This window comes from Lemur catta, chromosome 14, assembly GCF_020740605.2.
Source record: "Lemur catta isolate mLemCat1 chromosome 14, mLemCat1.pri, whole genome shotgun sequence".
In the NCBI taxonomy this organism is placed as follows: Eukaryota; Metazoa; Chordata; class Mammalia; order Primates; family Lemuridae; genus Lemur; species Lemur catta.
Genome location: NC_059141.1, coordinates 10,829,213 through 10,838,263, shown reverse-complemented (window position 1 = coordinate 10,838,263; position 9,051 = coordinate 10,829,213).

Genomic DNA, 9,051 nt, shown 5'->3' with positions numbered 1-9,051 from the left:
CCTGAGCATGGAGTGCCCCAGGATCTAACAGTCCTGGGTTCTAACATGTATTTAATGCATATCTTTATAAGTTGCCTTAAACCTTCTTTGGAACAAGATCAGTTATAAATAAACAGCTGATTTGATAGCCTTTCCACTTCCTGCTGCCTTCCTCTGAGATTCAGGGTCCTCAGGCACAGTAAATCCTGGCCTTCAAGGGGTTGTTCCTCACTCCTGGGCCCATGGCAGGCCCCACTCACCAATCAGATCCGTCATCCCTCTGAATCCACACACAGTCTCAGAATTCTCAGCATGGGCTTCCCGAAAGACACTACTAGTTGGCCAGTGTTGGTCCATGTATAAACCTTTACTGACTCTGTTTCCCCTTTTCTGGTTTCTATAATAACAGGCCTTAGGAGTGAGCGTTTGGAGTGCACCTAATTGGTTTGCTCTGCCACCAGGGAGAATCGGGTAGGACGGCCCCCTAGAATGGAAGAAGGAATTGAGCATATGGTGCCCCAGTGGCTGAAAGTGGTCTAAGCACAAACGTCGGAAAACACATGAATTTGCAAAAGCAGCATGTGTTATTTGGTGATTTGCTGAAATCCTTCTTTAGGCTTTTTATCAGCTGGGGCAATCTTTAATTAACAATAATAATAGTAATTTGGGATTTCTGATTATATCAAAATAAGTATGGAAAAAAAAAAAAAACTCCTGCCCAATAATGGTTTTTATGCAGTTTAACTTGGGAAGGTCTATCAAGGCCTTATAGTCTTTATATAGAACATTTCCACAGCAAATCACACACACACCATTTCCTGGAAGGTGGAATAGGCAGCAGTTTCTAAATTGGAAGCAATTTATAGTCCACCGTTTTGAAGCCAAAGATGACTATAAAATAATATTTTTTTCATTAATGCCAATAACCCAGGTAATTTGATGTCTAAATCAGTTGCAGTTGCTGTAGTTGGAATTTGAAAATTTTTCAGAATATTAAGGTAAGTTAGTGGCCAACTAGAGAGTTTTTTAAAAAAATTGCTCTCTATGTTTATACTGAAAGTGCAGGAAAACCCTGCTTTAGGGGGTTTCAAAGAGAGCCAAGCCCAGAGCACCCTGCAAAGGAATATCAAGGACAAGTGCAATAGAACCCCTACTCAAGGCATAATCAACCTCTTGGGAACAGAGTAATTCAGAAAAAGAAAAAAAACTCTCCCACCCCATTTTACCCTTTTGGTAAACGTTACTGAGGACATTAGTTAATTTCTGAGCAAATAATCATCCTTCCTTTCATTTAATGCTCTTTGCCCCTCAATATAACAGTTGGTATCAAGTGTAGTTAATTCCATCTCCAGCACTGAATCCATCCAGAGCTTTCTTATAGCTTGGATGGAGTAATGTCTTTCTTTTGCTTAAGGCTATTCAACATGTTCTTTTCATGGAATAAAATCCAAACTCCTCATAATAGCATTTAAGTGCTTTCTAGTTTTGCCCTCAGCTCACTTGATTTTTATAATTGTTACTGTTAATAGAATTACTCTGGTTACTATTATTACCTCTAACCCTACTACTTCTACAGAATCAAGGCACAGTAAATTTAGATTAACTGCTCAACTAATAAGTGAGGGAACTTGGGCTGAGATTCAAAATGTTCAGATAGTAAATAATTGCAAACTGGCTGCTACAGTTCCAACCATCACATCTGTATCCCAGGAAGAAAAGAGGAGAAAGAAGGACAAAAACCTCACCTAGTAACTTCTGCCTACATACACTTAAAAAAATTTAGTCATATGGCCACTCCTGGCTGCAGGGAAGGCTGAGAAATAAAGTTCTATTAGTATGAAAAGGGAAAGGGTGAATATTGGGTGAACCACCAGCAGCCTCTGCCCTGAAAAATAACATTGTCATTCATTCTGGGAAAGAATTCCATTAATTTCCACTGCGGTTAAAGGACCATTTACCTATCAGTCTGCCTTTTTGCTTTCCAGTTTCTTCCCTGGAACATAAGCTTGTGTGGCATAGTGAGGGACACATTTCTCATTCCTCTGGAAATGTAGTGATAACTTACAAAATGGCCATAAATATAGCTACATGGTTGAATTGTCAAAAGAAGAATGAACACAACGATGTAAATTTGACATTTTAGCTACGATTCCACTTGATCTATGGTAGTATAAAGATCATGACATCTAAGAGAACAAAGAGAATCTAAAATTCCCAATTCAGCATAAGAATGGGCACCGCTCAGACTGCCTAAGAAATGACCACTCAGATCTGGTGGGGAGAAGTCTGGGATGTATAAGGGGCCACAGTTGGTCTCCCACTAGGGTGGGGTCTGCAGTTATAGGGTAAAAGCAAAGGTTTTAGAATTTCTGATTAGTTTATAAAAAATCTTTTTGAGATCTCACAGATCCCCGAGGAGTCTCAGCTTGGACCTGGGAAAACTGTTGGAAAATTTAATGAAAAGAGAATGATATGGTATGAGGATTAGTCTAACTAGATAGGGTCAACCAAGACACTGTTTGTTCCTTAAGTTAGTGGAGAAAATTTCTTTAACGGAAAAAAAGGAATAAAAACTGTTAGCAAATGATAGGCTCCAGGTAGACCTAGTTAGGTTGGATTTTCACAAATAATGAGATAGCAGCCTTTGAAAAAAATTATAATGGAAAATGAATAGCCACGTGTTAAAGTCATGGTGCTGGTGGAACAATAATAACTATAATAAATACTAGAGAGCAGGTGCTACTGGGAAAGGATGCAGCCGTGACCCTCTAGCTTAGCTGCTTCTGTCAGGCCCAGTGCCTGTGTAGTGATGCTTAGATGAGAAGCAGTTCATGCCCAGAATGTTGGGGGAGGATGTTTTCTGGTGATGACCAGTTGGTTTTACTTGATACCTGGACAGAGGAGAACAGGACCACATTAATGACAATAATAATAGCTAGCGCTTACTGGGTGCTTACTATGTGCCAGGAACTGTTGCAGGTGTGTTACCTTTATCTTCTCATTGAATCTTTACAGTCTTTTATGGGTGAGGAAATTGAGGTCTGGGGATGTTAAGTAACTTGCCAAGGCACACAAAGTTTAATGTGGTCAGGCTGGGATAAAAACACGCATTGTCCCAGGGCAGGGACTGGCTCACTTCAGCAAAGTGCTTTGGGACACAGTACCTGTTCCTTCACCATCCCAGTCCTTGGAGTTTGCTAGGGAAACTTTTAAGTTCAAGCTTTCAAGTTCAAAGCTTGAAGCAATGAGGCCCTTGTTACTCCCTGCCTGAGGACAGAGCCCAGCACACCTACTCCTCGGGTGGGAGGCAGTGAACTTTTTCCAAACTCATAGTTTTTGAGTTTTTCATCTGGAATTTATTTTTGTTTATGACGTGAGGTTTGAGATCTTGCATTCCCCCCAACCCCGATAGCCAGCCAGTTATTCTGACCTCAATTAGTATACAAACGATCCTCTTCGTGTTGAATCAAAATGCCACCTTTTACATGTATTTTGATCCCATATAGACTCATCTATTTCTGAATATATTTTATTCTCAATCTATTACTTTATTCCTCTGTCAGTGACATATTATTTACAGTGTAGTTCAGTGTTTTTTATATATATGTATGTGTGTATATGAGAATATGTAGTATAGTATAGTGAGTTCCATAATTTGTAAGAAAAATCCATGAACTTGTCTTGGTCATTTTCAAATAGTTATTACTTTATAAACTTTAAAATAGTTTAATGCATTCCCAGCCCCCTGCAAAAGAGGCATTAGGATGCTGAATTAAATTACATTTCATTTCTAAGTCAATTTGAGGACCGATGTTTTTATAGTATGAAGTTTTCCTATACCAGGAACATAATATGTCTCTCCATTTTTTCAGGTCTTATTTTAAGATCTTCAATAAGATTTTATAGCTTTCTTTATATAGGCTCTATGCCTTTATTATTAAATTTATTCTTGGTGAATATGGTGAATAGGACTTTTTTTTCATTTCCATTTTGTAGCTGGTTTTTGCTAGCGTGGCAGACACTGTTGTGCTGGCCCACATCCCTGCAACCTCCCTGCTTAAGTGCTCCCAGGTTGTCATTTTCATTGAAGTGCCAGGGAATTAACATTTTCTAGGAGACTGATGGGAGATGAAGTAAAAATCCCCCAGCTACCTCTCCTCTCCCCAGCTCACACCTGTGACCACAGGGGAAGTTCCCTAGGCACAGCTGATGGGGAGGAAAAACCCAGTTCTTGGGCTCACAGATGAGTCAGCCCAGTATCAACAGATCATGGCAAGCTGAAATGAATACTCTCACTCACTGGTGAGCCTGAAAATAACGTGAAGGGAACTCCTCCCAGTGGGCAGATCTTCAAGAAGCACACCTGTCACAAACTTGGTGTGGAGGGAGACGTGAGCTGAGGTAAGGATATACACAGATATTAATAATTTCATATGGTTTAACCTAATCTATATCTGGTCCAGAATTTAAAGATAATATTTAATATTTCAGGTCTGTGGCTTGATAGAATATTTTCCTATATTCATCTGAGCTCCCCCCAGCATGGTGCTTCTTCGTGATGTAGCATAGTGGTTCAGGGCTCAAGATTTGGATAAATAAACCCGGGTTCAAATCTTGGCTCTACCTCCTACTTGTTATGTAATCTTGGGTAAATGATATAATTTCTCTGAGCTGAAATTTCCTCACCTACTAAATGGGGGTAATAGTAATACCATCCTCATACTGTCAATATGAGGATATCAACTATGATGTTAAAATAATGCACTTGGCACAGGGCCTGCACATGGTAAACGCTCAATCAATGGTTTCTATTACTATTCTTATTATTAATGAATTTATTTATCTTGGTTGCCTCTGTCTAGGATATTTAACTGTCCGTCATTTCAAAATCAATTTGAGGCGACAGATGTGACAATAGTGTTTTGCTTCTGGATGGGAGTATTGACTGGGAAGAGGCATGAGGGAAACTTTTGAGGGGTGAACATGATCTATGTCACCATCTAAGTGACAGACCTGTGTAAAATGTCATCAAGCCATACATTTATCATCAGTGCATTTGTGTTTGTATATGATAACTCAGTATGATCTTTGCCTATTTGGGGGTGGTGTGGAGATGAAGGAGAAGCTGTTGAAATACCAGGTACCATAAACCGAGGGGACCAAGCCCTGCATTTTATTTTATAGGGGACCCCATATCTTCACGTAAAGGGCCTCTCCCTCTACCCCACCCTGTCCTCGTGCCCCCCACCCCCCAGCCTCTGCCTTTGCAGTCTGGAGCACGCCCACACCACCCAGCCTGCAGGGTAGACGTGCTCATGGAGAACAGGGAATAGGAACATTGACAGCTAATTTTATGAGCAGCAGGTATAATGTTCTATTTTACACAGAGTGTATGGAGTGGAGATGGAGATTAGCATGTACTTTGGCCTGTGAACTTCTTGTTGCTGCCAAATGAGCCAATCAATATAGGATGTTAATGTAGTTGAATGACTGTCATCGCTGCTCATGAAAAAGAAATGTCCAGTCCTCCTTACTGGTGCACAATCTCGAATAGCCAGTCTCTCTCTCTATCTCTTGCTCACACACATACACACACACAGAGATATATTATTTACTTCCTCCTACCATAATCAGGGATCTCTCTCGCCAAGTTCTCTGTAACATCTCTGTCCCCAGCAGAAATTCCTGCCCCTTCCCTCCGCCTGCTGTGTCCGTGGAAGTCATGTGCACACACAGGACAAGCCTGGACTTTTCTACGGGAGCCACTGAAACTAATGCCTAGCCCGGCACAAATGAATATGTTTAAAGAGTCGAGTTTCCACATGGCCTAAAACATTTCTAAGTTGGGGGGAGGAAATGGAGAAGCTTTTTCTTGGATCTATGCTTGAATTAAAAAAAAATCTATCAACGTGGCCCCCACGGCAGTTGCATGGCTATTACCGTGGTTTAAACTTTCTGGAACCCTTTTCGGTCTCGTGGAGCGCAGTGGAAGACGGTCTTTAATCAGGGCTGGTCCCCGTCGCCTCCTCCACACCTATGGAGAGCAGCGGCGCAGCGTGACGATCACTCGCCCCGAACTGTTTTTAGACTTGTCTCTTCCTCAGAAGAAAGGGCATATTTGTTTCGATTCACACCATATACCACTTTATGAATATAATTTCAGTCATGATTTCCTATGTGCCTGTGTAAAGGGAAGAGTGGAAATAAAGAACAAAACCAATAAAGACCCAAACCAAAAGCACATGTCTCGAAGGGGAATGCAACAATGGCTGCTAAACAGATGAATCCACTAAAATGTAAAATATTCTGCAAAGTTTGGCAGCTTTGAAATGCTACACTTTCTAGCTCTCATCTGTTAATCATCTGAGGGGACTTTCTCAGCTCTCCAGAAGGGACTGTCTTCTCTTTCTACGTCCCGCACGAGGAAGCGCGTACAATTCAGCAACTGAAGTGACAGCATGGAAAGACAGCCAGCAAACCACTAAATGAAGAAAGAAAGAACGAGAGAGAGAGAGAGAGAGAGAGAGAGAAAGAGAGCGTGCTATTTTTACCCACTTTCACTTCCAACTGAGTCTCACTGTATGTATTTTCCATCACATAAGCTTTTCTTCGAGTTAGTTTCAAGATAAGTCATGAAGCTCTAATCACATCAATGATTAATAACAATAGGAAAGCAAAGTGACATAATGAGAAGATTCTACACAAAAATAAAGACTCTCTTAGGAAATCCATCTACTTTAAATAGTGTTTTTGAAAGCAAAGAAACCACAAACAGCGCTAAACTTAAAACCATAGATAAAATGCCTCCCCCACCATTATTCTAGTTAGTTCCTACAGGACAGGGCCATTCCATATGCACAGGAGTTAGAAATAAAACTGTCTTCTAAGAAAAAAGGGTAATTCCAACCAGAGAGATCATGTACCTCAAATACAGCATGACCCATGCAAGTCACATCACGCAAATATGAGGTAAACCGGAGCGCGGTGCACCTGTGTCAGGTGTGCAGCCCCTCCACGGGCGACTGACTCTTCTGTGACGTGGACCAAAGCAAGTGACTGCGAAGTCAGCCAGGGGATCACCTTCAAAATAGGCCTTTCTACCATTGGAGGGAGAACATCTAACTGTCCAAAGATGCACCGGGCTGTCCACGGAAGTAGTGAGGTTGCTGCCACTGGCCCGGTTCACACACTTACTGGACACGACGGGCCAGATTAGTAGTTCTGAAACTTTCTTGCCTGTTGGTCTAAACTGGGGGAGCCTTAAAGCACTTCCTATTTCCTGGCCATACCTGCCTGGGACGGACTTACGCGCCCAGGCATCAGTATTTCTAAAAGCTCCTCAGGTGACTGGAATCACCTGTGGGGCACGTTGATGCGCAGGAGCCCCGGGGGACCTGCTCAGTGCGAATCGCACTTTAAGGTGCACACACAGCGCCAGGGCGTGTTGCTACAATGCAGATTCCTGGCTGGGGCTTGAGATCCCGCGTTTCTAACAAGCTCCAGGGTGAGGCGCTGCTGCTGGTCTGGGAAGCACACTTAGAGTAGCGAGGTCCAGGTGACTTAAAGTCCTGTGCGATCCTGAGTGTCTATGGGATTGAGCATCATTTTGGGGAAAGAAATAGGGGTCTGTGAGCAAACGAGCAGCAGGCGTGCTCCCTTCACTGGCTGTGTGCCGAAGGCGACTCATTTCTCGTTCCTGTGCCTTGGTTTCTCCACCTGAACAAAGGAGGGGTTTGTAAAGCCCTGCAGGGCCCCCTCCAGCCCTCACTCTGATGAGCCATTAAAATCAACAAAGCTTCTGGGGAGGAAGAGCCACAGTTTCTAGCTACCCCAGAGAAGACTGAAATGCAGGGCAGATTTGCAGGGAGGTCTCACTGGTGTTTTCTCTTAGACCCGTGGGCTCCAGAATTATATCCAGGCCCTTGTCCTTCACTGATCTGCATTTGTCCTAATACACACTTACTATCTAAGATGCGTTTGAAAAGGGAGCACTCGCCGTTCATGCATCCATCGATTGACACGTTTATATTGAGCGCCTAGAGAGGCAGAACTGGTGAAAAGAGCTAAGATTCAGTCCTTGCCTTCCAGGCGCTTCCCATCTGGTGGAGGTGGCAGAAGAGTGGGGAGGCTCCAATGGACAGGGGACAGTATAACGGTGGGGTGGGGCACAAAAGAGGTGGTGGCCAGTTCTTGCAGGGTGGAGCATATCAAGAGGGCTTCAAGGAGGAGGTGACTGAGTTGAAAGGTGAGTGTGCAGATCAGGGAGCAGAGTGACCTGGGCAGGGTTCAGTGTGACCCGTGGTGGCAGCCTGAGCCCTGGAGCGGGGTGGGCTGGGGAGGCCCCAGAAGAGAGGTGGCAGAGCCCCACGGGAGACAGGACAGGGATAATGGGGAAATGTGGGCAAGACGGAATTGCATTTCTTCCAAACCAATGGTCATTCGTATCTTCCAAGCATTCATTCGGGTTAGAGGTTGAATATTGCAGGAGGGGAAGGTAGACAGAGTGGGAACCACACCCCAGGCCCAAGTAGTGTCACCTTTATTGTCCTAGCAATTTAGGGCTGGCCCCAACTCACAAAAGCCAACCCTGCAGCTAAGTGGACTCATCCTTGTTAGAAAACAGTTTCCAAAGCCCCTACTGGGCCTGGGACAGTGCCCTGGGGGCTCTCAGCCCCCTTTAGCAGGTACCATTGTCCCTCCATCACTAGGGTGAACAACTGTCCAGTTTTCTTACAACAGAGGGGTTTCTGAGAAGTGAGACTTTCAGCACTAACCTCGGGAAAGTCCTGGGCCAACCAGGACGACTTGGGCACCCTCCTGGCCATATGCCCTCTGGGTGTCTCTGACTTCAGCTGCAGCTGTGGCAGACAGTTCCGGTGCGCTGACAGGGTCCCTCCTCAAGGGCTCTTGCCGCTCTCTTTTCTGTTTTGAGGCTTTCTCTGAGCCCTGGGATCTGAGCTTTGCAAACCCCTGCTTTGTTCAGAGGGAGAAACCAGGCTCAGGAACCAGAATGAGTTGCCTTCTCTGAATGAATGAATGACTCAGCCTTTCTGCCTTTGGAGACACAATTCT